The following is a 7,064-nucleotide window of genomic DNA, read 5'->3' on the forward strand; positions in this document are numbered from 1 at the left end:
TGATGCTTCACCAAGGTCTTTCATTGAAAAACTATTATTCAAATAACCTTTTACACTGCTTAATAGTTCTATATCATTCCCAATCAATAATATGTCATCTACATACAATATCAGGAATGCTACAGAGCTCCCACTCACTTTCTTGTAAATACAGGCCTCTCCATGACACTGTATAAACCCGAAGTCTTTGATCACCTTATCAAAGCGTCGGTTCCAACTTCTCGATGCTTGCTTCAGTCCATAAATTGAACGCTGAAGTTTGCATACTTTGTCAGCATTTTTAGGATCGACAAAACCTTTGGGTTGTACCATATACAACTCTTCCTCAATGTCTCCATTAAGGAACGCCGTTTTGACATCCATCTGCCAAATCTCATAATCGAAAAATGCAGCTATTGCTAACAAAATCCTCACAGATTTTTGCTTCGCTACAGGTGAGAAAGTCTCATCGTAGTCAACACCTTGAATTTATCGGAAACCCTTTGCGACAAGTCGAGCTTTATAGACGGTAATATTAACATCAGCATCTGTTTTTCTCTTGAAGATCCATTTATTCTCGACAGCCTTGCGGCTATCGGGTAAGTCTACCAAAGTCCACACTTTGTTATCATACATGGATCCCATTTCGGATTTCATGGCTTCTTGCCATTTGTTGGAATCTGGGCTCATCATCACTTCTTCATACGTCGCAGGGTCTTCATCATTGTTGTCCACAATCATGACATTTAGACAAGGATCATACCAATCAGGAGTGGCACGTTCCCTTGTCGATCTGCGAGGTTCAGTAGCTATCTCGTTTGAAGTTTCATGATCATTATCATTAGCTTCCTCTGTTGCCGGTGTAGGTGGCACAGGAACATCTTCCGGTACTGCGCTACTCTGATCAATGAGTGAAGTTTCATCAATCTCATCGAGTTCTACTTTTCTTTCAGTCACTTCTTTAGTGAGAAATTCTTTCTCAAGAAAGGTTCCGTTCTTAGCAACAAAGATCTTGCCTTCGGATCTGTGATAGAAAGTGTACCCTATAGTTTCCTTAGGGTATCCTATGAAGACGCATTTCTCCGCTTTGGGTTCTAGCTTGTCCGGTTGTAACTTTTTTACATAGGCTTCGCAACCCCAAACTTTAAGGAACGACAGCTTAGCTTTCTTATTAAACCATAATTCATACGGTGTCGTTTCAACGGATTTTGATGGTGCTCTATTTAAAGTGAATGCGGCTGTCTCTAATGCATAACTCCAAAATGATAACGGTAAATCAGCAAGAGACATCATAGAACGAACCATATCTAAGAGAGTTCGATTACGACGTTCGGATACACTGTTTTGTTGTGGTGTTCCCGGCGGTGTCAATTGTGAAAGTATTCCGCATTTCTTTAAATGCATGCCAAACTCATAACTCAGATATTCTCCTCCACGATCAGATCGTAGAAATTTAATCTTCTTGTTACGTTGATTTTCTACTTCACTTTGGAATTCCTTAAACTTCTCAAAAGTTTCGGATTTATGTTTCATGAAATAGATATACCCATATCTACTCAAATCATCTGTGAAGGTTAGAACATAACGATAACCACCGCGCGAGGCTACACTCATTGGTCCGCACACATCGGTATGTATGATTTCCAATAAGTCTGTAGCTCGCTCCATAATACCAGAGAATGGAGTCTTAGTCATTTTTCCCATTAGACATGCTTCGCATCTATCAAGTGACTCAAAGTCAAGTGATTCAAGTAATCCATCGGTATGGAGTTTCTTCATGCGTTTCACTCCAATATGACCAAGACGACAATGCCACATATAAGTAGAATTATCATTCAATTTAATTCGCTTAGCATCAATGTTATGAATATGTGTATCACTACTATCGAGATCTAACAAAAATAAACCATTCTTTTCAGGTGCTCGACCATAAAAGATATTATTCATAAAAATAGAACAACCATTATTCTCAGACTTGAATGAATAACCGTCTTGCATTAAACAAGATCCAGATATAATGTTCATGCTCAACGTGGGTACAAAATAACAATTATTGAGGTTTAAAACTAATCCCGAAGGTAGATGTAGAGGAAGTGTGCCGACAGCGATCACATCGACTTTGGATCCATTTCCAACGCGCATCGTCACTTCATCCTTCAATAGTCTTCGTTTATTCTTTAGTTCTGTTTCGAGTTACAAATATGAGCAACCGAACCGGTATCAAATACCTGTGTACTAGTACGAGAACCAGTAAGATAAACATCTATAACATGTATATCAGATATACCTTCTTTCTTCTTCTTGACAAGGCCGCTCTTCAGATCCGCCAAATACTTGGAGCAATTACGCTTCCAGTGTCCCTTCTCCTTGCAGTAATAGCACTCAGTATCAGGCTTAGGGCCAGTCTTAGGTTTCACAGGAGGTGTGGCAGCTTTCTTGCCACCCTTCTTGAATTTTCCCTTAGACTTGCCCTGTTTCTTGAAACTGGTGGTCTTGTTGACCATCAACACTTGGTGCTCTTTCTTGATCTCAATCTCAGTAGATTTTAGCATGGCGAAGAGTTCAGGTAACTCTTTGTTCATGTTCTGCATATTGTAGTTCATCACAAAGTTCTTGTAACTAGGTGGCAGTGATTGAAGGACACGATTAATCCCCAGTCTGTTAGGAATCACTATTCCCAAGTCACTGAGTTTCTTCGCATGCCCGGTCATGGCGAGCATGTGCTCACTAACGGAGCTGCCTTCTTCCATCATGCAACTGAAGAAGTGTTTTGATGCTTCATAGCATTCCACGGCCGCATGAGTTTCAAAGATAGTTTTCAACTCATTGACCAACTCATGAGGATCGTGGTGCTCAAAACGTTTTTGAAGATCGGCTTCCAGACTGCATAGGATGGCACACTGAACTTGAGAGTACCGAGTTTTCCGAGTCGCGTAAACATTCTTTACTTCATCGGTTTCAGTTTATGCAGGAGGATCACCTAGCGGTGCATCAAGCACATATTGCATGTTTCCACCATTGAGGAAGATCCTCACATGACGGAACCAGTCGGTGAAGTTGCTACCGTTGCTCTTAAGCTTTTCTTTCTCTAGGAACTGGTTAAAATTGATTAGGGACGCCATATCTACAACATATATTTGTAATAGTTTAGACTAAGTTTATGACAAATTGAGTTCAAATTTAATTCAACAAAATAAAAAACTAGGTGAACTCCCACTCAAAACAATATCCCTCGAATTGTCTTAGTGATCACACGAACCAAATCCACCACACCAAGTCCGATCATCACGAGACAAGATGTAACTTCAATGGCTAACACTCAAAGTGTTCATCATATCAATCATATGATTCATGCTCTACCTTTCGGTATCACGTGTTCCGAGACCATGTCTGTACATTCTAGGCTCGTCAAGGCCACCTTAGTATCCGCATGTGCAAAACTGGCTTGCACCCGTTGTATGCACTTGTTGAGTCTATCACACCCGATCATCACGAGATGCTTCAAAACGACAAGTCTTGGCAACGGTGCTACTAAGGATGAACACTTTATTATCTTGATATTTTAGTGAGAGGGATCATCTTATAATGCTACCGTCGCGATCTAAGCAAAATAAGATGCATAAAAGGATTAACATCACATGCAGTTCATATGTGATATGATATGGCCCCTTTGTCTTTGCGCCTTTGATCTTCATCTCCAAAGCACGGACATGATCTCCATCATCAACGGGCATGATCTCCATCATCGTCGCCGTAGCGTCACGGTCAATGGCGCCGTCTTCATGATTGTTCTCCCATGTAGCAACTATTACAACTTCTTTGAAATACTACTCAACATGAAATTTAAAGACAACCATAAGGCTCCTGCCGGTTGCCACAATACAATAATGATCATCTCATACATATTCATCATCACATTATGGCCATATCACATCACCAAACCCTGCAAAAACAAGTTAGACGTTCTCTAATTTGGTTTGCATATTTTACGTGTTTTAGGGTTTTCGAGTGAGATCTAATCTACCTACGAACATGAACCACAACGGTGATACTAGTGTTGTCAATAGAAGAGTAAATTGAATCTTCACTATAGTAGGAGAGACAGACACCCGCAAAGCCACTTATGCAATATAAGTTGCATGTCGAGCGTGGAGCAAATCTCATGAACGCGGTCATGTAAAGTTAGCCCGAGCCGCTTCATCCCACTATGCCACAAAGATGCAAAGTACTCAAACTAAAGACAACATAAGCATCAACGCCAACAAAACCATTGTGTTCTACTCGTGCAACCATCTATGCATAGACAAGGCTCTGATACCACTGTAGGGATACGTTGCATAGAAAAAAAAAATTCCTACCGCGAGAACGCAATCCAAGCCAAGATGCAATCTAGAAGACAGGATCAACGAGGGGATGAACGAGACTCACCCTTGAAGTTTTTCAAAGCCTACAAGATGAGGCTCTTGTTGCTGCGGTAGATGATTAGTTGCCGCTTTCAAAAGCGCGTAGAAGATCTTGACGGTGCCACAATCGGGCAGCACCTCCGTACTCGGTCACACGTTCGGTGTTGATGAAGACGACGTCCTTCTCCCCGTTCCAGCGGGCAGCGGAAGTAGTAGCTCCTCCTTGAATCCGGCAGCACGACGGCGTGGTGGCGGTGGCGATGGAGATCTCCGGCGGAGCTTCGCTAAGCGTTGCGGGAGAGGTGGAGGAGGTGGGGCGGCTAGGGTTTGGGAGAGGGGGTGGCCGGCCACTATGGGGTGCGGCCAAGCTATGGCTTTGTGGTGGCCGGCCCCCTCCCCTTGGCCCTCATTATATAGGTGGAACACCCAAGAGTTGGTCTACAAGTCTTCGAATAAGACCCCAAACCAAAACCTTCCATATGACATGAAACCTACCAAAGGTGGGATTCCCACCTTTCCTTGGGAGGGGGTGGCCGGCCACCTTGGTGGAGTCCACCTGGGACTCCACCCCTCTAGGGTTGGCCGGCCATGGGTGGTGGAGTCCCTTCGGGACTCCGCCTTCCAAAGTGATTTCTTCCGGACTTTTCTAGAACCTTCTAGAACCTTCCATAAATGCACCGGATCATTTTCAAACTTATAAAATGACTTCCTATATATGAATCTTATTCTCCGGACCATTCCGGAACTCCTCGTGATGTCCGGGATTCCATCCGAGACTTCGAACAATACTTCGAACTCCATTCCATATTCAAGTTCTACTAATACGACATCAAACCTTAAGTGTGTCACCCTACGGTTCGCAAACTATGTAGACATGGTTGAGAACTCTCTCCGACCAATAACCAATAGCGGGATCTGGAGATCCATATTGGCTCCCACATATTCAACGATGACTTAGTGATCGAATGAACCATTCACATACGATACCAATTCCCTTTGTCACGCGATATTTTACTTGTCCGAGGTTTGATCATCGTTATCACTCTATACCTTGTTCAACCTCGTCTCCTGACAAGTACTCTTTACTCGTACCGTGGTATGTAGTCTCTTATGAACTTATTCATATGCTTGCAAGCTAATTAGACGACATTCCACCGAGAGGGCCCAGAGTATATCTATCCGTCATCGGGATGGACAAATCCCACTGTTGATCCATATGCCTCAACTCATACTTTCTGGATACTTAATCCCACCTTTATAACCACCCATTTATGCAGTGGCGTTTGATGTAATCAAAGTACCTTTCCGGTATAAGTGATTTACATGATCTCATGGTCGAAAGGACTAGGTAACTATGTATCGAAAGCTTATAGCAAATAACTTAATGACGTGATCTTATGCTACGCTTAATTGGGTGTGTCCATTACATCATTCATATAATGATATAACCTTGTTATTAATAACATCCAATGTTCATGATTATGAAACTAATCATCTATTAATCAACAAGCTAGTTAAGAGGCTTACTAGGGACTCATTGTTGTTTACATAACACACATGTATCAATGTTTCGGTTAATACAATTATAGCATGGTATATAAACATTTATCATAAACATAAAGATATATAATAACCACTTTTATTATTGCCTCTTGGGCATATCTCCAACAGATATATGTACGGTCATCTTCTCCATTGTGACCTGCAATACATACACCAAGGAAGGACGTCTTCTAGGGCCCTGAACCTAGGTAACTGCTGTCTCTCTCTGTAGTGCCCAACGTCGGTGAGGTGACGACGTGATCTTAAGTCCCCTGTGTTCGAAACTTTCGGGTTCGGTGATACCCGTGTTCCTTCGCGGACACGAATCTCCGGCAGAGGTCTCTCAGCTTGCTGATATGGATCCACCTGGCTCTCCACTTACGCATGTGGTTGTACACATGCGTTGACGAAACCTCCTGCTGGCAGTAGTCAAAGATCTTCTTGGCACAATCATTCAGATGCACCTCCTTAAACCCTTTGTTGTCCTGATGCCAGTCTTGATGATTTCGCACATCCGGAGATGTAAGGTTGCCACTTCATAGTGGACTTGCCCAACTTAAGCCCCCCCAAATGGTGTGGGATTTACCAACCTTGCTCGCCTTCTTCTTGGTGTTCAAGGTTGCAGCTTCCAAGTCATGCTCATAAAAAAAGTAGCGAACGCATGGGGGACATCGGCTTCATATCCGCGTCCTGCGGGTAAGTGAGTGCTAGCTGGGTCTCAGGAACTAATGACATATTGTCCTGCGTATCAAGTAGGGCCTCGTCAAAGTCATCGAGAGTGTAGACCTAGGAAGGGGTCAGTTACAAAGTCGTCATAAATTAGTTGAGCTACAACGTTAATACAGTACACATTTGCAAGATTATGTGTAAATGTAGCACACAAGCATGTACATCACCAAAATTAGGACTAGATGTACCATGAACTCTTACTAATATGACATACATGAGGTTGATTTCATCCACATCTACATAGCAAGTACTGAAACAAGAGATGAAATAGCTACCTCCAAGCACAACAATGGCTACACGAAAAAAATTCATAATGCACTAAGCAAGATTGTGTAAAGATTACTATCTATAATCTACATTTGGGCTCCAATCTACCGAATCAACTACTCCGATCTACGACATGCTCACATA

Source organism: Lolium perenne, chromosome 7 (assembly GCF_019359855.2).
Source record: "Lolium perenne isolate Kyuss_39 chromosome 7, Kyuss_2.0, whole genome shotgun sequence".
Classification (NCBI taxonomy): Eukaryota; Viridiplantae; Streptophyta; class Magnoliopsida; order Poales; family Poaceae; genus Lolium; species Lolium perenne.